The following is a 20,974-nucleotide window of genomic DNA, read 5'->3' as shown; positions in this document are numbered from 1 at the left end:
TTGCGGTAATTGCAAAATTTGAGATTATCATTTAATGGCTTTTCATAAAAGTTTATGGTTGCTCAAAACTTTTTTTGGATCGTAGTGTAGAAGGTTTATATATTGCAAGAATTATAGCAACCCATAGAAGGAAAAATTGGTGAAGTGTTTTGCATTCTGATTTTCAACCAACTTTTCTTATAACCATCCGAGCGTATATGGACTTCTATTGATGGTGCCTCAAAAAAAAAGTATAAATGAGGTTAAATATTAGGAAAAATTGTATGGGGTCATAATTATAAGGCTAATATTACTGCTATTATCAAATATATTAACTGATTATTATTAATATTGTTGAGTTACCTATTTTACCATAAAATGATTTTTTCCATCCTCCAATTATAGCCAAGTTTTATGGCATATATGCTTTGCTTCTAAGTTTCCGAAAATTTCTACTTTATTCTTTCTCCAAAATTTCTTGTGATTTCCCTCCCAAAGTCCCTTTCAAATTTCCGATCCTTTCAAATTTCCGATTTATCTCCATTATTCCCTCGTCAAGATTTTTTTTTTCTCCATTTCAATACCTCTACATTACCATCTCGGATTTCCTGTAAAGTAAGTATAGTCATTATCTTTATCAGTTTCAAGTTTGGGTCCTTCGTTCTAGTGTGCTAAGAGTGCGCATACTACTGTCAAATTGAAGATTTCTCCTAGAAAAAATCCTCGTATTTTTTTTAAAAGACCATGGTGTCCGGTTCAGTGGAATACCTGTCACCTCCTACAAGCAACAGGGCTAGAACAAATGAGAAGAAATCACCTAGTGTTTGTCTCTGTTGGGAATTGAACCTGAGACCTCATGATGCTCAACTCAACTTCATTGAACCATTAGGCCACACCCTTGGGTGCAGAAAGAACCCTCGTATTCACCAATGAAACTACAACAGGGAGTCAATATCTGCATATGCAACTCTTGTTGTATCAACCAAACGACCACAAAGTATCAGTTGAGAAACCAGATCTCAAACAACTCAAAAAAATTGATTTATAATGGATAAATCTACCCAAAAAAGGTAAAGAGCTCTTTACCGAAGATGGTGAATTTGTAGATGAAGTAATGATTTTCAATGTCAATAAGAGGACTAAGGTCGATAACAATGTCAAAAAGAAGACCAAAGAAGTCCAAGGAGAATTGTGTTAGCAATGGGACCATCTTGCTCAAAATTGGACCATGTGCTTCACAATGCTTCTAATTACAAGGGAGGTTCTTTGGAGTTTTCCTTAACTATTGCAGACTAGCAGGTTGGACACATTGTGATAGAAATTCAAATTATGCTCAGCAATCATAAATGATAAAAGGGCTAAAAGCCGGCTAACTTATTACCCGATTACCAACTGAACACCTGCACTTTATGTCAGTTCTATTACCCTCCTGAACCTTTTGTTTTTGATATTTGGTAATCTTAAACACAGCCTTGTAACCTTAACTAAATATATGGACGTGTTTTTATACATGCGTCGGTTCTACTTTCTTGACTTCTGTTTTTCTCTTTATTTCTAATCTAATAGATCCCTCTTATTTTACTTTTCTTTTTTAATCGAGTTATAATTCCTAATTCAAATATTATCAAAGTTCATCGATTCTCTCTCCTCTTTCACCTCCAACCCTTTTGATGAACTGAGGTTGAATTATTGCATTTACGTATTGTATATTACACGACATTGTACATTAAACAACGAGAAAGGAAATAATTGCCCAAGGCAACCTTCAATCGTCAAAAATAGGTTACTTAACAGTATTAATAATAAATAGTTAATATATTCGATAATAGCAATAACATTAGTCTTATCATTATGACCGCATAAAATTTTTCCTAATGTTTAACCTCATTTGTACTTTCTTTATTGAGACAACATCAATAGAAATCCATATATGTACTTGGTTGAAATTCTTGAATGCAAAATACTTCACCTATTTCTCCTTATATGGATAGCTATAATCCTTGCAATAGATAAACCTTTTTGACTACAATCCAAAATTCTTTTTGAGCGATCAAACAATTTATGAAAAATATTGCATTCTCAAAAAATTATCACAAAAGTTAAACAAAGAGTGTAACTGGAATAACCTCTCAAGCTAAGAATAAAGTTTGCATACACATTATCCTCTCCAAACTCTATTTGAGAAACTACACTAGGTATATTGTTTTTCTCAAAAATTAAACAATCTACGTTTGTCAGTAGTAGAGGTGTGCAAAAATCGAATCGATCAATAAATCGAACAATAAATATGTTATTGGTTTATTGTTATTGGGTTATTGGATTAACGATTTTTTAGTGGTTTTATAAATTTTTTAAATTGGGTAATTAGTTCGGTTTGATTTTTCTTATTGGGTTATTGGGTAAACCGCTAACCCAATAAAAATATTCCAAATTACACTTTATCCCTACTCATTTATATATATATATATATATATATATATATATATATATATATATATATATTTTCTCATTTTCCGAAAACTTATTCAAGCTTGAAGATTCTTATAAAATAAAACATATCATGTAGGATTTTTGTTGCAACTAAGATTTCGTTTCGTTTCTTTTTAGGTGCTACTATTTCTCTTTTATGCATATTTTCTTATCGGTTAAACTGAAAATCGAATTGTTAAGGACTAAAAATTGATCAACCGATAAAAAATATCTTATCGGTATGATTATTGGTTTAACATATTTAAAAATTGATAACCGATAATCATAAAATCGAATCGAATCGACGGATGCACACCCTTAGTCAGTAGGGCTATGCATATGACCAAATATAAGAAGCAAGTCTAATATTGTCCGGAATAAGAATTTTTCAAAGGCTATACTTTTAGAGGCGGATCTAAGCATTGGCTAGGTAAGCATCTTGCAATAAAGTAGTTATGAACCCTGCAACTGTCCCGTGAAGGTGGCGCGCAATGTTTAAAAATAGTGATAAATTCTAAGTGAAAATCTTAAAAAAAACACATTTGTATAATAGCACAGGTAGCTCTTACTAACTCAACTTTGCTGTGTCCATAACAGACTGTTAGGCTCGAAATCGAGAGGGCGTCATGCGGAAGTTATTAATTGCAAATTATGAGACGATAAATCATACAATAAAAAAAATAATACTAAAAGAACATAAAATTATTATATGTTTTGGCCAATTGACCTACATATTATAAAACCTAATATTTTAAAAACATAAAAACTAATGAGAGAGAAAATCTCTCCCTAACCAAAACTCTTAAACGACTACATTGTGGATGTTATTGTGTTATGGTATGAGAAGGGGTGTCTTCTATTTATAGATGTCCAAAACCTTTCTTCCAAGAAAGAGGTTTGCCAAATATGGAAAAGTTTTATATTTTCCTTTCATGAAATTAAAAGTAATTATGGTATTACTTTTGTTTTCCTTCTAAGAAAAATAAAACTTAAATTTGGTAAGAAAATCAGGGCAAAAACCCTAAGAAATCTCCCCTTTTGGCTTGATTTTCTTCACTTGATCCGTCTTTTTCACATCACATGCATGAACTTCGTTCTTGATATAATCTTCATAACTGTTGCTTGTCATGGTTAAAAATAAAGTTTAAAATATCATGATTAAAAATGAGTTAAAAAATTAATATTTTATTTTATTTTTAAATATGCAGCAATAGAAATATTGAAAATATGGTTGAAACTTGTTCTCTCCACATGTAGTTGGACAAAAATCCTCATTATCATCAAATTGATTGCAAATTGATTAGAATCGCCTTGAACTTGTCTTCAACCTCGTTTTACCAAACCACTGGATCTTTGAACCATAGACTATGATACCACTTGTTGGGTTCAAAATCGAGAGGGCGTCACGTGGAAGCTTATAGTTTGCAAACTACGAGACAACAAATCAGACGACAAAGTAAACAATACTAAAAAGTATAAAATTATTATATGTTTTGATCAATTGGTCTACATATTATAAAATTTAATATTTTAAAAAACACAAAAACTAATTGTTAGAGTAAAAGAGTTTTGATGATTGACATATGTTGGTGAAACATGTTAGTCATGTTGGTTCTCACATATGAAGTACACCAGAGAAAAGCTAGGTTGACAATACGTAAAGACAGGAGTGGATAAACAAGAAAAGTCAGATATATTCTCAATGCTTATCACAAACATCAAAGAAGTTGGGGAGAAGATAAATGCAACACTTAGAGATTGAGTTGATGAAGAAGTCCTGCCAGATTAGGGGATAAAGTAGAAGAGTTCTATTCAGTCAAGGAGAGAGACGACTACAACAAGGAGTGAAACTACCTGGTAGAGTCCTATTGAAGATAGAAGAATACATCATCTAAAGAACTCAATTAGGAGTTGGCTTAAATACAACAAATGATATTCAAGTGTTTCATTCATGCACTGAACAAGAAAATAATCAATCAACAAATCAATTCACTAACTTGAAGAAGAACCTGGTCCTTTACTTAGCAAGTCGTAGACTTTGTGTAATAGGTTAGTTCTTTGAGTTGTAATGAGTCTTTGTTCTAGTCTCAGTGAATTATAAACTTAGTTAGGAGTTGTGTCTTCAAGTTAGGAAACTCGAAGACTTGGATACACTTATCTTGGAAAGATTTGTGTTATTGTAGAAATAGGAGTTAGAAGTTTTAATTCCTAGTTTACAAGAAGTCTTGTAATTTGTTGATTGTTGAGGCTCAAGAGTATTAGTGAAGTTGGGGTTAAATCCTGTAGAGGTACAGGTCATAGTTTTTTACACCTTTCTTGAGCCGGGTGTTTTTCACGTAAAAATAATTATTTTAAATTTTACTTACGTGAACCATGTTAGATGACTTGTTCCACTGATAGGCAACTATTAGAGTATAACACTAAAATCAGTAGGGTATGTACTCTAACAAGTGGTATCAAAGCCAGATTGTCTTAAATAAGGTTAGCACCTAAGAACCGCACCTCCTACTGGTCACAGTGAAGGTCAATCAACTACCAGACCTCTACTCTTTGATGGTTCTCACTTTATCTAGTGGAAAGCCAGGATGGAAATGTTCATTCAAGGTGAAGACTACGAATTATGAGATAGGATCATTGATGGTCTTACTATTCTAATAAAGTTGGTTGATGGTGAACAAGTCAAGAAAATAAGGAGTAAATTTACTGCTGATGACTTAGTGGAATTAAAGAAAAATGCTAAGGCTAAGAACATCTTAGTTTGTGGACTAGGACCGACTGAGTACAACAGAGTGTCAACTTGTACCACTGCCAAGCAAATTTGGGAAGCACTAGTCAATGCACATAAGGGCACCTCTCAGGTAAGAAAATTCAGGATTGCTCTTCTTTTTACTGAGTATGAAACGTTTAAGATGAAGAAGAATGAATCCTTGCATGAGGTGATGACAAGACTTACTGCCTTAATAAATGAGCTAACTTTCTTGAGAAAAGTTATCACTGAGGAGGAACAAGTTGAAAAGGTGCCGAGAGTACTACCAAATCAAAATGAAATATTAAAGTGACTGCAATCAGGGAGGCAAAGGATCTCACAGGTATGACACTGGATGAACTAGTAGGAAATTTGAGGACTTATGAAATGAAAATTGATGAAACTAATGAATAAGTAGCCCCTGAGAAAGTCTTGGCTTTGAAGGCCTCAGATAGTGATGATGAAGTTGAACTTGATCAGGAACAGGTTGCCTTCATAACTAAGAACTTCAGTAAATTCTTTAAGAAGAAAAAGGGAATAAGTAGCAAGAAACGTTCCAATGACAATTCAAATGGATGCTATAAGTATGCAAAAACTGATCATCAGATCAGGGATTGTCCTGTTTGGAAAATAGAATGGAGGAAAGAAAGGGCTGAGAAAGAATTAAAAGAAAAATCCAAAAGAAAGGAAGAATATGCTATGGTAGTAGCTTGGAGATCTGATTCAGATGATGATGAAATTGATGAAACAACACTCATAGCCTTAGAAGATTCTGACTTAGAGGAAGAAGATGATGCTTCTGAGGTAAGTATACTTGAACTTAAAGAAAAATTGCATTTATTTTTAAAAACAAAACTTGTTTCCTTGATGAGTGCACTAATTGATAATTTCCAAGAATTAATTCCTGATAGGGATAAGTTGTTAAATAGTCTTGCAAGTCTAAAATTTGATCTCATTGATTTGAAAGCTTTGAAGAATACAATCGAAGAAGAAAACTGCACTCTCAAGAAACAGGTTGCACAACTTGATTCTTCAAACAATGATCTTAAGTGTGAAGTCCTAAAACTGGCACTCACTGAAAATGGAAAAAAGGTCATGAGTAAAGAATAAGAAAGTGCTGAACTTGAATTAGTCAAGTACAAACAAGAATGTAATGATACAACAGATATGGTGAATAAACTAAGTCAAGAAGTCTCCAAACTGAAACTTGATCTTGAAAGAGCAAACAGGTGGACAAATTCTTCAAGAATTATTCATAAGTTGAGTGAAAAAAATCATAGTGAAAAGGCAGGTTTGGGTTTCCACAAAAGTCTTGATGATCCTAAAGACTTATGTTATATCTGTGGTAACCTTGGACATCCAACCACTGAATATCCTGTGGCTGCTAAAAGCAGATCTAGCAGTTAAAACCCGGCTAATAAGTTTTCTCAGACCAAGAAGAAAAGAACAATTTTTAGTCAGAGAAATAGGTCACATTACATGTTGCCTGCATGGAATAGAAGAAGTTTAATTCATCTATTTACTCATAAAATAGGACCCAAACTTGTTTGGGTTCCTAAGTCTAACCATTGATTTCTTGCAGGAGAAGGTGAAAGGAAGAAAAAAACATTGGTACCTGGACAGTGCTTGCTTAAGACACATGACTGGTGATAAAAAAAAACTCCTTTCACTCTCCAAAATAAATAGAGGAGGAGTTTATTTTGGTGATGGAAAAAAGGGAATCATTACTGGAGTTAAAAAAATTGGCACATCTGAATCAAGAATATTAGAAGATGTCTATCTTGTAGAAGGATTAAAGAGCAACCTGCTGAGCATTTCACAACTGTGTGATAAAGGTAATAAAGTTATTTTTACTTCTGCAGAATTCAAAGTCAAGAGGATAGACACCAAAGAGATTGATGGAAAGGTAGTCAAACCCTTACCTACTGATCCATTGTATGATGCCTGGGTTATGTGTAATGATATGGTTATTGCGCGGATATTGAATAACTTAGATAAAGAGATAGCTGAAACTGTGATTCATATAGAGATTGCTAGTGACATTTGAAAGGAAATAGAAAAGAGATATGGCCAGGCTAGTGGCACAAAAGTATTTCAAATAAGAAAAGACATTTCTTCTATTACTCAAGGATCTTCTAGTATAGCCTCATATTTTAATAGAATTAAAAGACAGTGGGATGAAATGAATATTTCTATTGCTTACCATCCTTGCACTTGTGTGTGTAAAGATCAATGGCTGAAACTAGAACAAGATCAATGTGTTCATCAGTTTTTAGCTGGTTTAAATGAGTCTTATGTTGGAATCAGGAGAAATATATTGATGATAAGACCTCTTCCGGACATAGTGTATACTCCGTGCTCATACATGATGAGCAACAATCTGAACTTTAGGTCTCTATTCCTGCATTTGATTTTGAGTCCACTTCCTTTGTTACTGGTGTGCAAAGATTTCCTACTGGGGGTTCTAGATATCCTCCTAAGTACCTTGCTGGTGGAGGGGGACAAAGATACCTCAACAGGGTAAATTTTGACTCCATCACTCGATCTAGTTCTAATAATGATGTGTCTTCTTCCATATTTTGCAAGTATTGTAAGAAACCAGGAAACCTCATCGAAAATTATTGCAAGCTTTATGGGTATAATGAAAATTCTTAAAACAATAAGAGCAAATATGGTGCTGGTATGGAAAATTGTGCACAGAATACAATGTCTTCAGGGTCATCCACTCCATCTTATTCTGGGGTTATTAATTCTTCTCATCCTGAATCTTCTTTTCGTGGTTTCAGTAAAGAACAACATGGCCACATTCTCTCCCTTCCTCAGCAAAATAACATACAAGATTCTGAATTGTGTGCTTCTGTAAAGTTTTCAAGTGTGACTAGTCTGTCTGCCTATAATATTTGTTATTTTTTTACATGTCATATCTATCAGATGTATGGAAATCCCTGAATTTTAGATTCTGGAGCTACCACTCGTATGGCACCTTATAGAAACCTCCTTATAGATGTAAAACCCCTTACCACTTTATATCTTATATCTTTACCAAATAGATATAAAGTAAAAATGACCTGCACAGGTTCTTTACCTCTATACACTGATATGATATTACATAATGTTTCTTTTGGTTCCTAGTTTTCAATATAACCTTATTTCCCTGCACCAATTACTTTTTTAATTTGATTGTGTTGCTCATTTCAGTGTTACATCATGTGTTTTGCAGGACCATTCTCTGAAGAGGCCACTGGAAGTTGGTAAGATCTCTAATGGACTATACATACTTCAGCTGAATGGTTCCACTTCACAAGACATTACTGATGGTGCTTCTATTGTTTCCTTATCTTCTTCTTTTGCTCCTTGTGCTGATGGTGCACCTGCTGTTTTTGTAGCTTCTTCTTTTGCTCCTTGTGCCGATGGTGCACCTGCTGTTATTGTAGCTTCTTTTTCTGTTTCTTTTCTTACTGATCCTATTTCTACTCCCAACGTAAAATTTTTAGAACATCCTTTACTGCATGATGATATTTTTAGTAATAAATGTACTGTAAATATTTCCTCTTTAAATAAAACAGAGTTCAATTCTGATAAATCTGTTCCACTTATTGCTGTCATTTCCATTGATAATGTTCCTTACCTACTTCTTTTTCAAGTACTGGTATAACTACCTCGAACTTTTTTTGGCATCAAAGATTGGGACATATGCCTTTTTCCAAAATGAAATTCATAAGACACTTAGGGGTCGTTTGGTAGAGTGTATTAAAATGTTAATGCATGCATTAGTTTAATGTGTATTAGTAGTACCTTGTTTGGTATACCTTTTTACCCTATGTATAATTTTATACACTTTATTGTGTATTGAGATGTGATTACTAATACCTCAAAATTCATGGCATTAGTAATGCAATGAATCTAATGTATGAATTAACATGCTTAAAGACTCTATTACCCCTCAAAAAATTTCCGCATCCTTTCTAACATATATATTGAGGGTATTATGTAAAAGAATTTTTTTTTTAGAAATTATGTAATTCATGTTTTTTTAATACATCGAACCAAACACTGCATAAGAAAAATACAAGCATAACTAATGCAAGCACAACTAACACAAGCATTACTAATACAAGCATTATTACTACACCATATTTTACATTATTCTTATACACTCTACCGAATGACCCCTTAAAGTCTTTATTACCACCTAAACAAACTTTCACCTGCAATATTTGTCCTATGACAAGACAACAAAGGCTGTCTTTTCCAGAAAGCTCTATTTACTCTATAAAACCTTTTCAGCTCATACATCTTAATTTATGGGGTCCTTACCACACTCAAACATACAATGGATATAGGTATTTTTAACCATTTTTGATGATTATACCAGATGTACTTGGACTCATCTTTTATCTACCAAGTCTAATGCCTTTACCTTAATCAAATCTTTTTTTATGTGCTGAGTCAGTTTCATGTTTCCATTCAAAATATTAGATCTGATAATGCTTTCAAGTTGGGGTCTAGTTCTGAGGCAATTAAATTTTTTTCTAACATGTTATATTTCATCAAACCTCTTGTTCTCATACACCACAACAAAATGATATTGTAGAAAGAAATCATAAATATTTACTTAAAATTTCTAGGGCCTTACTTTTTTAGTCCAAACTTTCTCTTAAATATTGGGGTGAATGTGTTTTGGCTGCCACTTATCTAATAAATAGAATTCCTTCCCCTTTATTGCACAATAAAACTCTTTTTGAATTTTTACATGGACTTGTTCCCTTTTATAGTCATCTTAGATGCTTTGACTGCTTGTGTTATGTTGCAGTTCCCATTCCTCAAAGAGACAAATTCTCTTCTAGATCGATTCCTTCAGTGTTTCTTGGATATCCTATTGAAAAAAAGGCTACAAACTTCTTTCCCTTATCATCCCATAAATTTGTTTTTCCAGAGATGTTATTTTTAATGAATATATTTTTCCTTATGCATCTTCTCCTCCGTCTACTCTATTTTCTTCCTCTTCTATTCCAGTAGTTACGGATTCTTCTATGCCTATGTCTTCATCTTCTCCTTCTCCAACTGTACTTTATAGATCTGCTAGGTTCATCACCACACCTTCCTACTTCAATGATTATGTATGCTCTTCTGTTTCTACATCTAATATGTCATCCACTCTTGTTGAGATTGCTATGCTTGAACCTCAATATTATAGACAAGCTTCTGTCCATCCTGAATAGCATGCTGCTATGTTAAAAGAGTTTTAAGTTTTGGAGTCCAATAGGACTTGGGATATTATACCCCTGCCTTCTGGTAAGAGGGCCATTTCTTCTAAATGGGTATATAAGATTAAACAATGAGCTGATGGCTTCATTGAATGCTATAAAGCTCGTTTGGTCATAAGAGGAGATACCCAAAAAGAGGGTGTCGATTATTTTGAAACCTTTTCTTCGGTTGTTAAAATAACCATGATAAAATGTTTGTTGACTGTTGCTGTTAAGAAATATAGGAAAATTTTCCAACTTAATATGAATAACGCTTTTTTACATGGCGACCTAGACGAAGAGGTTTATATGAAAATCCCACAAGGCTTGGAAGTGCTTGACTCTATCTCTGGACAGTTGGTGTGTAAGTTACCTAAATCTTTGTATGGCCTCAAACAAGCCTCTAGACAATGGTATACGAAATTGTCTTCAGCCTTGCTATCCCGTGGTTATGTTTCCAGTCTCAATGATTGCTCTATTTTTAAGAAAGTTTCTGGCGCTTTTATTGCTGTTATGGCTATTTATGTTGATGATATTTTTTTAGTTGGGGATGATGTTGCTGAGCTTAATTCCCTTAAATTGTTTCTTGATGAAAGTTTTAAGATAAAGGACTTGGATGAGGCCCATTATTTCCTGGGGCTGGAGATACTTCGCGAGCCTACTTGGTTGTTGGTTACTCAACCTAAATTTATTTCTGATTTACTTTTAGAATTTCACTGTTCTACTGTTACACCTGTTGTTATCCCCTTGGAGTTGTATGGTGAACTTTCTGCTGATTCTAGTGCTCCTTGTCCTGACCCAAGTTTATATAGAAAACTTGTGGGCAAGTTGAATTTTCTACAACACACTCGTCCTGACATATCTTTTGCAGTTCAACACCTTAGTCAATTTATGCATTGTCCTCGATTACCACATTTTGAGACCGGTTTACATGTTCTTCGATATCTGGCTGGTGCTCCTAGATTGGGTATTGTTTTAATGATTCTCCAAACTTCTCTTTCACTTGTTATTGTGATTCGAACTAGGCTGGTTATGCCCAAACCAGACACTCTATCACTAGTTTTTATGTGTTTTTGGGTGACTCTCCTATTTCCTGAAAGTCCAAGAAATAACCCACGATTGCTCTTTCTTCAGCTGAAGCTGAATATCGAGCTCTTTGAAAAATTGTAGCTGAAATTTCCTGGCTTGTTCGCTTACTTGGTGAATTTGGTTTGGCTAATGTTTATCCTGTAGATGTGTTTTGCGATAATTAGGCTACTTTGCATATAGCCAAGAATCCTGTGTTTCATGAACGTACGAAGCACATAGAGGTAGACTGCCATTTTATTCATCAGGCACTTACTGCTGGGCTGATTTCTTTACAATATCTTCCCATTACTCTACAACTGGCTAATATTCTTATGAAGCCCTTGACTGGTGTTCAACACAACTTCCTGCTTTCTAAGCTGGGACTGGTTTCCAGCTTTCTAGGGGATCTTAGAGATAATATAGTTGGGCTTCAGTCTCCTTAGCCTATTGCTTATTACAATTAGGCCTGATCTTTAATGTTTGTATCCGACCCATTTCCTTTATCAAGTGTTAAGTATATGTATGTGTGTATTGAAGCAGTTAGACTGATTTTTCACTCATGTTTTCAGATATTTTATTCATATAATGAGAACTCATCTTCTTCTCTCTTCTCTCCAGAACCTTCTCATAAATTTGGGTTTACGTTCATAGTTTTCATAGTTTTCAGCTTCTTTCCATGTTTTCAAATATGGTAGTGAATAGTGTCTTGCGGTTTGGAGACCAAATAAGAAAACAATTAACATTTGTTTCTTGGAACAGAAGGTTGGGTCATTGAAATGAATTGGACTTTTTCCTTCACATGTTGAGGGAAGACGAATGCGCAGTTATCAAGTTGCCACTCATTAATTATTACTTCTAAGGTCACGTACTCATTTGTTAAGGTCAACTTTGTCAATGGGTCCTTGAAGTAGGGACCTAAGGTTTGAGAAAGGAGGAATCCAACTAAAATTTCAAGTGTTCATTTGATTACTATTGGGTCATTTGCACTTCTATTCTAATCTTTAATTTTTGTGGGGTATAAATCTATATTCTTATATTTCAGTATTACACAAGTTATGCCCGAGTAGTTCAATGTTGAAGGACAAAACTTAAGGATCCTTATTTGAAGGGAAAAATTAAAGACCAATCTATATTTAAAAGGGAAAAATGCAATATTTTATGTTTATCATTAGAAATCAACCAATTAATACCTTAGCTAAACGTTGCCCATCCCTTTTAAGACATTTTTCCAAATAAAAGAGGTATTTTTGTCCCATCCCTTTGTCCAGATAGTGAACTCAATTTCCAAAGGTATAAACAGTGTTCTTATGATAATTTTCCATAAATGTGAGATCATCAACATAGAATAAGTGGGATAAAAGAGAGGATGTAGGTGATAGTTTGATAGGTTCTCATGAACCACAACTTGGTAGTTAATGAACATAAGTTTTATACTTCAAATGAAAATGTAAGGTTAGAAGGGCCACTTTGACGAATTTCTCTATAGGAACTAAAGAAATTTGTTTTTAGAACTAATAACCAAGCTCGCGAGGGTATGACTGAGTGGTTGAAAGGTGAATTTAATTTCCATGTGAAAGATCCGAGATCAAATTTAGCCTCCATCTATTGTACAACCATGAGTTCGTCACATGGGGCTTATCTAGCGTTGTTTACATCTCATGTATGTAGTTTACGAGCTATTGCACAGTGAGTAAGTTACCACAAAGTGCTCATCCGAAGGACATAGATTGTGAAAAAAGTTATAGGTTTGGGGTTGTGGGGTGGGGATGGGGGATCCAAAAAAATACTATTACAAATATTGAAATTTTACTAACGATTATATATGTAGTTCATGTTCAGCTTATGGATCTCGAGGGGAAATTTGAAGATTTGACCGGTACAATTGACAAAAGATCATTCTAATTTGTTGGAATTTTTTTTCAAAATCAATCTTTAAAATGAGGTTTTCCATGAAATTATTGTAGTATATATCTAAGATGGTTCATACTTCATACTTCACAACTTCTTGAATGATAATGGCATTGTCCAAGGCTCTTCTACTTCTAATATTAGTCCAGGCCCAAGTACTACTACACGGAGCCCACATAAGAAATTCGTACCCGAGCCCACTTAAGTTTCCTTTTCAACATTTGTATTTTTCATTTTATTATTTTGGGTTGTAAATATAAAAGCATCAGATGCTTCTAGAGAAAGACGGTTGGTTCATAATAAATTTTCCCTGATATTTTTCTCTCTTCATCTTTGTAGCTTCTAGGGTTTTCTTTACTGTTTTTAATGGCGATCTCGAGCCACTGGGCTCTAAAATGGTATCAGAGCGGTGATTCGTGATCCTCTCTCTCTTCTATATCTTCCGATACTATCCTCGACGGGTTTAATTGATTTTCTCTTACACGAGGGTTTTGAATTTCATGGCCAAAATTGGGGGTTTCTCATCGGACATTATTGTATAACGAGGCCTTGCTTTTTCAGGTCACGAAGAAGGGCGGTAAACATTTTTTTTTTTTGTAATAACACTTACAAAATTGAAGTAAACTATTGATATACGTATTTTTGGGTTTGTTTTCGTGTTGTGTGCTCATAGTTCTTTGTAAATTTGCCTGAATCTGCCACGATTTCGAATATCCCATATTGTGCTCTCATAGTTCATGTAAATTTTTTACTAAAGTTTGAACCATCTAGTATTGTGTTCTCGTAGTTCATGTACAATTTGACTTAGTTCCATAGCTAGTATTGATACTATGTCGACAGCCACTACGATTAGTACTGAGGGTTTTGATGAGTTCTCTATTTCACTAACTCATCCTCTATATTTGTATCCCTCTTATAATACCGGGACTATTTAGTACCTCTACTATTTGATGGGACTGGTTTTGTGGTTTAGAGAAAGAACATGATGATTGCTTTATCTGCTAAGAACAAGTTAGGACTCATTACTGGGGATGTGGCTAAACCTTTTCCTAACTTGCCTTATTTCCCATTCTATGAACGGTGAAATAATATGGTTATAGCTTGGATTACAAATTCTATTTCTACTGAGTTAGCCACCAGTGTTATGAGTTTTGACTCTGCTAAAGACATCTGGTCGAATATTAATAAAAGATTTGGCACCAAATACATACAAATCCAGAAAGAGATAAATTCAACCATCCAAGGGTCTTCAAACATAGCATCCTATTTAACTAGGTTACGTGCCCTTTAGGATGAGCTTAGTACCTGTTATGTTGGTCCTATATGTACTTGTAGGGATTTAGGAAAGTTCATGGAATAACAAAAATTGTTCCAGTTTCTTAGTGGGCTAAATGATGAATACTCTCTGTGTAAGAGTAATTTGCTGATGATATCCACTCTTCCTTCTTTTAGCAGCTCCTATGCTATGCTACAACATGTTGAGAAATAATAGGAATCATCAACTCCAATTCCTAGTTTCTCAAATCATTCAACTGCTTTTAATACAATCTCTCAAACCAACTCACATGGCCATGGGTATACCCAAAAATTTCAGTTTGAGCCTAAGAGAAACTACATGAAAATGATACTAAAATAAACCAATCTGATGTCAGGATACCTCCTTTTCCAAACATTGGATTTTCCACTCTATTTTGTAAATGTTGTAAGAAATCTGGCCACCTTATTGACAAATATTACAAATTTCATGGCTTTCCCTCAGATTTTAAATTTACAAAAGGAAGAAAGTCTATGTCTCTTGTCCAATCTAATATCCCAAATGATGAACCTTCAGCCTCCTCTGTGAAGCTTGATAATGGGGATTACAAATTGATCAAGGATCAGTTTCAACAGTACCAGCATGTGCAATATACACAACACATCCACCAATAGCTCTTCCTCCTCTAGTCATAGTACTTCTGATTCTCACTCTGAGGAGTTCACAAATTTTGCAGGTATTTTAATGATCCTAGTGTCATGTATACTGCATTTCATGCAACTGTTGAGGATAATCTAGGTATAAATCCTTGGATAATTGACTCTGCATCCACAAACCATATGACTCCTCATAAAAACCTTCTTCACAATCTTACTTCTTTAGTCCCACCTCTTTTAATCAGCCTTCCAAATGGGTATAAAGTCAAAGTTATATCCACTGGTTCTTTAAACCTGACATTAGACACGACCTTACACAATGTACTTTTAGTTCCTTCTTTTCATTTTAACCTCATTTCCATACATAAACTTCTTTCTCAATTTAATTGCACTGCACTTTTCACCAACTCTAACTGCATATTATAGGGCCCTTCTCTGAAGAAGCAGTTGGAAATTGGTGAAGCTGCACATGGATTATACTATTTTGCTTCCCCAGATTCCCTTGTTACATCTGTTCCATCTAGTTATTTGCATTCTGCTACTTATACTTCATCCATGTACTATCCTATTTCCACTAGTTTGAATCAAAATGATTTGTTTTGGCATCAAAAACTTGGTCACATCCCTTATCATATAATGAAATCATTTAGTTTTTTATCTGGTAAGATCTCTTCTACACAACAATTTATTTGTGATATCTTCTCTAAAGCTAAACAACATAGGCTACCTTTTTCTCCAAGATATTCTCAATCTTCATCCCTTTTTCAACTTATTTACATTGATGTTTGGGGTCCATATCACACCCAAACATACAATGGGTTCACATATTTCTTAATTCTAGTCGATGATTATACCAGGGTCACTTAGACCCACTTGTTATCTTCTAAATCAAGTGCTTCTTCTGTCATTAAGGCTTTTGCTGCCATGGTCAGAGTTCATTTTCATAATTCAATTCAAGTTTTTAGATCAAACAATGCTTTTGAGTTAGCTCAGAGTACTAATCTCAAATCATTTTTTTCCCTAAAATGGCATCCTTAACCAAACTACAATCCCTCACACTCCTCAACAAAATGGAGTTGTGGAAAGGAAACACAGACATCTCTTAGAAGTTTCAAGGGCATTACTATTCTAGTCCAAACTTTCTTTAAAGTATTGGGATGAGTGTGTTTTGACTACCATTTATTTGATTAACAGATTTCCCTCTGTCCCTTTACTCAACTCTTCCCTTTTCTAACAACTCCATGGTTATACTCCACCATATGACCATTGGAGACGTTTTGGGTGTCTTGCCTATGCAGTTTCTCCTTCACCCATATGGGGCAAACTCTAGCCCAGATCCATACCTAGTATTTTCTTAGGACACCCCTGTGGTAAGAAGGGCTATAAACTACTCAATCTATCCAATTATTCTATTTTCTATTCCAGAGATGTCAAATTCCATGTGCACATATTTTCTCTCACTAACTCTTCTACTTTCCCTACTTCTTTTCCTGACCATTATTAAGTGTCTTTTATCTCTTATTGCAAAGTAACACTGGATAGTTTTTCAGTTAGATGTCAATAATGCTTTCCTTCATGGGGATCTTCATGAGAATGTTTACATGAAAATTCCCCCTGGTCTTCAGGTCACTGCCTCCTCTTTTTGTGTAGCTCCTTTAGTTTGTAAACCCAGAAAGTTCTTATATGGCCTTAAATAGACATCTAAGCAGTGATTTTCCAAACTGTTTGAGGCCTTGTTGTCCAGAGGCTACATTGCCAGTAAAAATGACTACTCTCTTTTTACTAAATCCTCTGGGGATTCTTTGGTCATATTGGTGGTTTATGTAGATGATATATTGTTGGCTGGTTCTGATGTGTCTGAAATGACCAACCTTACGTCTTTTCTTGATTAGCAATTCAATATTAAAGACTTGGCTCTAGTCCATTATTTGTTGGGGCTGGAAATTATTTCTCATAATTCTGGTTATCTCATCCATCAACATAATATACTTCTGATTTGTTGATTGAGTTCTATTACTCTAATTTTACCCCTGTTGCCTCTCCATTGGAACCTTATGTGAAATTGGTTCCTGATATGGGTGGTCCTTTACCTGACTTATCTTTATTCAGACGTCTAGTTGGGAAGCTTAATTTTCGCCAACATACTAGACTTGATATTTCGTTTGCTGTACAATATTTTAGTTAGTTTTTACAGACCCTTGTGCTGCTCATATGAAGCAGGACTCTATGTCCTCCGTTATCTTTTATCTACTCTTGATTAGGGCATATTCTTGCCTGCTACGCCTAGCTCCTCTATTTCTGCTTATGTTGATTCTGACTGGGATGCTTGTCCTCTTTCGTGGAGGTCTTTCACTAGTTAATATGTTGTTTTTGGTGATTGTCCCGTTTATTGGAAGAGCAAGAAACAACCTACCATTTCTCTCTCCTCAGCTAAAACTGAATATCGTGCCTTGCACAAGGTAGTTGCTGAGGTTATCTGGCTAACCCGTTTATTTGCTGACATGGGTTTGATTATTTTCGCTCATGTTTTTATTTGTTGTGATAGCCAGACTGCTTTATACATTGCCAAGAATCTGGTGTTCCATGAGCGTACTAAGCACATTTAGATCGTTTGCCACTATGTTCGGGATTGCTTGCTTGCTCAACTCATTTCCCTTTATCATGTTTCTTCAGCTGCTTAGCTCGTCGACATCATGACCAAGTCTTTGAGTGGTCCTCTTCATCACAACTTTTTACGCAAGCTGGGTGTGCTAACACCCTCCAACTTAAGGGGTGTGTGTGTGTTAATATTAGTCCAGGCCCAAGTACTACTACACGGAACCCACATAAGAAATCCGTACCCGAGCCCACTTAAGTTTCCTTTTCAGCATTTGTATTTTCCATTTTATTATTTGGGTTGTAAATATAAAAGCATCAGATGCTTCAAGAGAAAGACGGTTGGTTCATAATAAACTTTCCCTGATATTTTTCTCTTTCTTCGTCTCTGTAGCTTCTAGGGTTTTGTCTACTGATTTTAATGGCGATCTCGAGCCATTGGGCTCTAACATCTACCCTTGATGAAGCTACGTTGAAAAGAACCAATAATTTTATTATAAGTGTGCTTGATACGATTATCAATAACTAGTCATCACTTTGTAAATGGTATTGCATAAATATATTGGCTGTAAAATTTCTAAAATTATTGGCATTCTTAATTTTTGGGTTAAAATAAAGTAAAGTGTTTTTGAGGGAAGGGGGAAGGGAATAAAGGCAGTGTCAAAAAGGTTGTGACAAAAATCAAGCACTAATTTCCCTACTATGTTCCAATACCATGTTCAGAGTTATTCCTGTTAGAATCAAATCTTTAGCTGGTTACCGCACCATTAGGACAACATTATTTGTTTTATGATTAGAATAATTTATTGTTTATATTCAAACATTATCACCAATAAAACATTGATGTGCTCGATAGAAATAACTAATTTGTTCGACATCGAATAATACAGAAATCATAAAGAATTTTTTCTACAAAAAAATTATGGTATACTCTTTTTTTTTTTTTTTGGTTTGAATGAAAGGATGATTGGTAAAAGGGTGCTATTGAAAGATGAAGCTAATTGAGGGGACTTATATACTCTCCGATTCTTGATGAAGATTTGAGAATTGCTGCTAACTACATATTATGATAATAAATTTTTATTTTCTCTTCTTCATTCCCATGCGTATGATCTTTCTTTGTTTTTGGTTTCTCAGTCGATCGGTGTCCGAGTACAAGCATTGAAGCCCGATTAAATTTAGATTCGCGCTAGGAAGTCCCACATTGTGTGTATGTTTTGGGTGGTGGGTGGTGGGTGGGGGATGGTGTAAAGCACTCCTAACAAAGACGATTTCGTATAAGGGGGGCTCGAACCAAAACCTCTGGTTAAAGATGCAGAGTACTTATCACTCCATCACAACTCTTGTTGGTATGCGTATGGTCTATTGATAGATGAAAATGAATTTGTTTTGGCTCAAATTTAAATTATGATCTCTCGTAATCTTTACCCATTTTATTGATCGCTATGTCGATGACTTTCTAGGTTTATAAATCCAGTCAGCTAAACTCCATCAAACTCCTCAATTAATATCAATAAGATGCCGTGATCATTTAGGCTTGATTTACATCGTTTTGAATATAAACTAAAATAAGTTGCGTTTACCTCTCTCGCTAAGTTAAGAAAAAAGAATGCTGCTTGCGGATGTTAAGTAGATGGTGATGATTAGCAATGCTATTACCCATTTTATTGATCGTGTGCCACGCAGTTGACCCATTTGATGCACTTCAAAATAAATTATTCTTTTTTTTTTCTTTTCAAGAATCAGGCACAGTTATTTTACTTAGTCAACAAATCAATTTATTTAACGTGTCAACTTCGTTGTATATATTTAATTAATGGCGTTGGGAATATATATAAAATGGTTAATTATGTTGATAGCGAATAAAACATCACGTTAAAAGTTTTAATTTTGAGTAGTTTAATAAATTTAAATTTGGAAGTCATGAAAGGTGCATAAAAAGTCACACATCTTGAGATATCTTAAAAAATAAATAAACAATATATGAAAAAGAATAAAGATACGAAAACTAAAAAAATAATTTTTTGTAAGGGAAGAAAAGTATTCACTATCAAAAAAAGGTTATGATGGAGTAATAAGTACTCCTTTATTCTTAACCAGAGGCCTTGAGTTTTAGTTTCCCAACATGAGTAATCGCCTTTGTTATAGAGCGCTTTACCCTCAACGTAATTCAAATTTAATCGAAATTTAATGTAGATTTCGATTATCGAATATGAAAACCAAAAGAAAAAAAAAAAAGACTACTTATAAATCAAAATTCTTCTTTCTTGGTGTATTTTGGAAAGAATAGACGGGAACAGGAAAAAGTTGTGCTAGTGGCATATAATGAACGGTAACTAAAATTCAGCCGCAAAGTTTTTTACTGTGAGAGCATCCTACCTTTTATCTTGATAATAAAGATCATATTTAGATGTTTAGTTATTTTGTATATTTTACGAATAAAAGGAATATAACCTATATCCCATATGAGCTTAAGTTCATAAACGGTAAGTTATTGTCTACCCTATATGTTTCAATGTATGTTAAATTTTACTTTTTAGTTTGCTACGAAGTAATTAGATAGGATATGCCACATCTTCAATTTATTGAGGATTTGATTTTAGATATGAGGTTATGAGAGATACTAAATAAAATAAGAAATATATTGTTAATGGTATGACTTGCATACGTTCTACTCTTCACAAACTCGTTTTATGGGATTACACTGAATATATTGTTGTTGTAGTTTGTTTAGAAAAAAAGGACTCATTTAAAATTTGGAAAGAATTTAATTTAATTTAATTTTTTAATATTTTTTTCTTAATGAAAAAATTTATACTCATAGAAATATTATGGCATATTTAGATTATGAGTTAGAAAAGTCTTATGGTTGGAGATGGAGTTGTGATGGTTCAGCGATTTGGCATAACCCAATAATTTGACGCAAGCTATGTATATATTTGTGTTAAAAGTTAATATGTGCACATCATAAAATATCGACGGAGCGAGTTGATTTGCACCCTCTTCCTATGTGTCCGTCCTATGACCATTGCTTTTCATAAATTTTCCTTTT

This window comes from Capsicum annuum, chromosome 11, assembly GCF_002878395.1.
Source record: "Capsicum annuum cultivar UCD-10X-F1 chromosome 11, UCD10Xv1.1, whole genome shotgun sequence".
Taxonomy (NCBI): domain Eukaryota; kingdom Viridiplantae; phylum Streptophyta; class Magnoliopsida; order Solanales; family Solanaceae; genus Capsicum; species Capsicum annuum.
The sequence above is the reverse complement of the archived record's forward strand: the minus strand, read 5'-3'. Positions refer to the sequence as shown.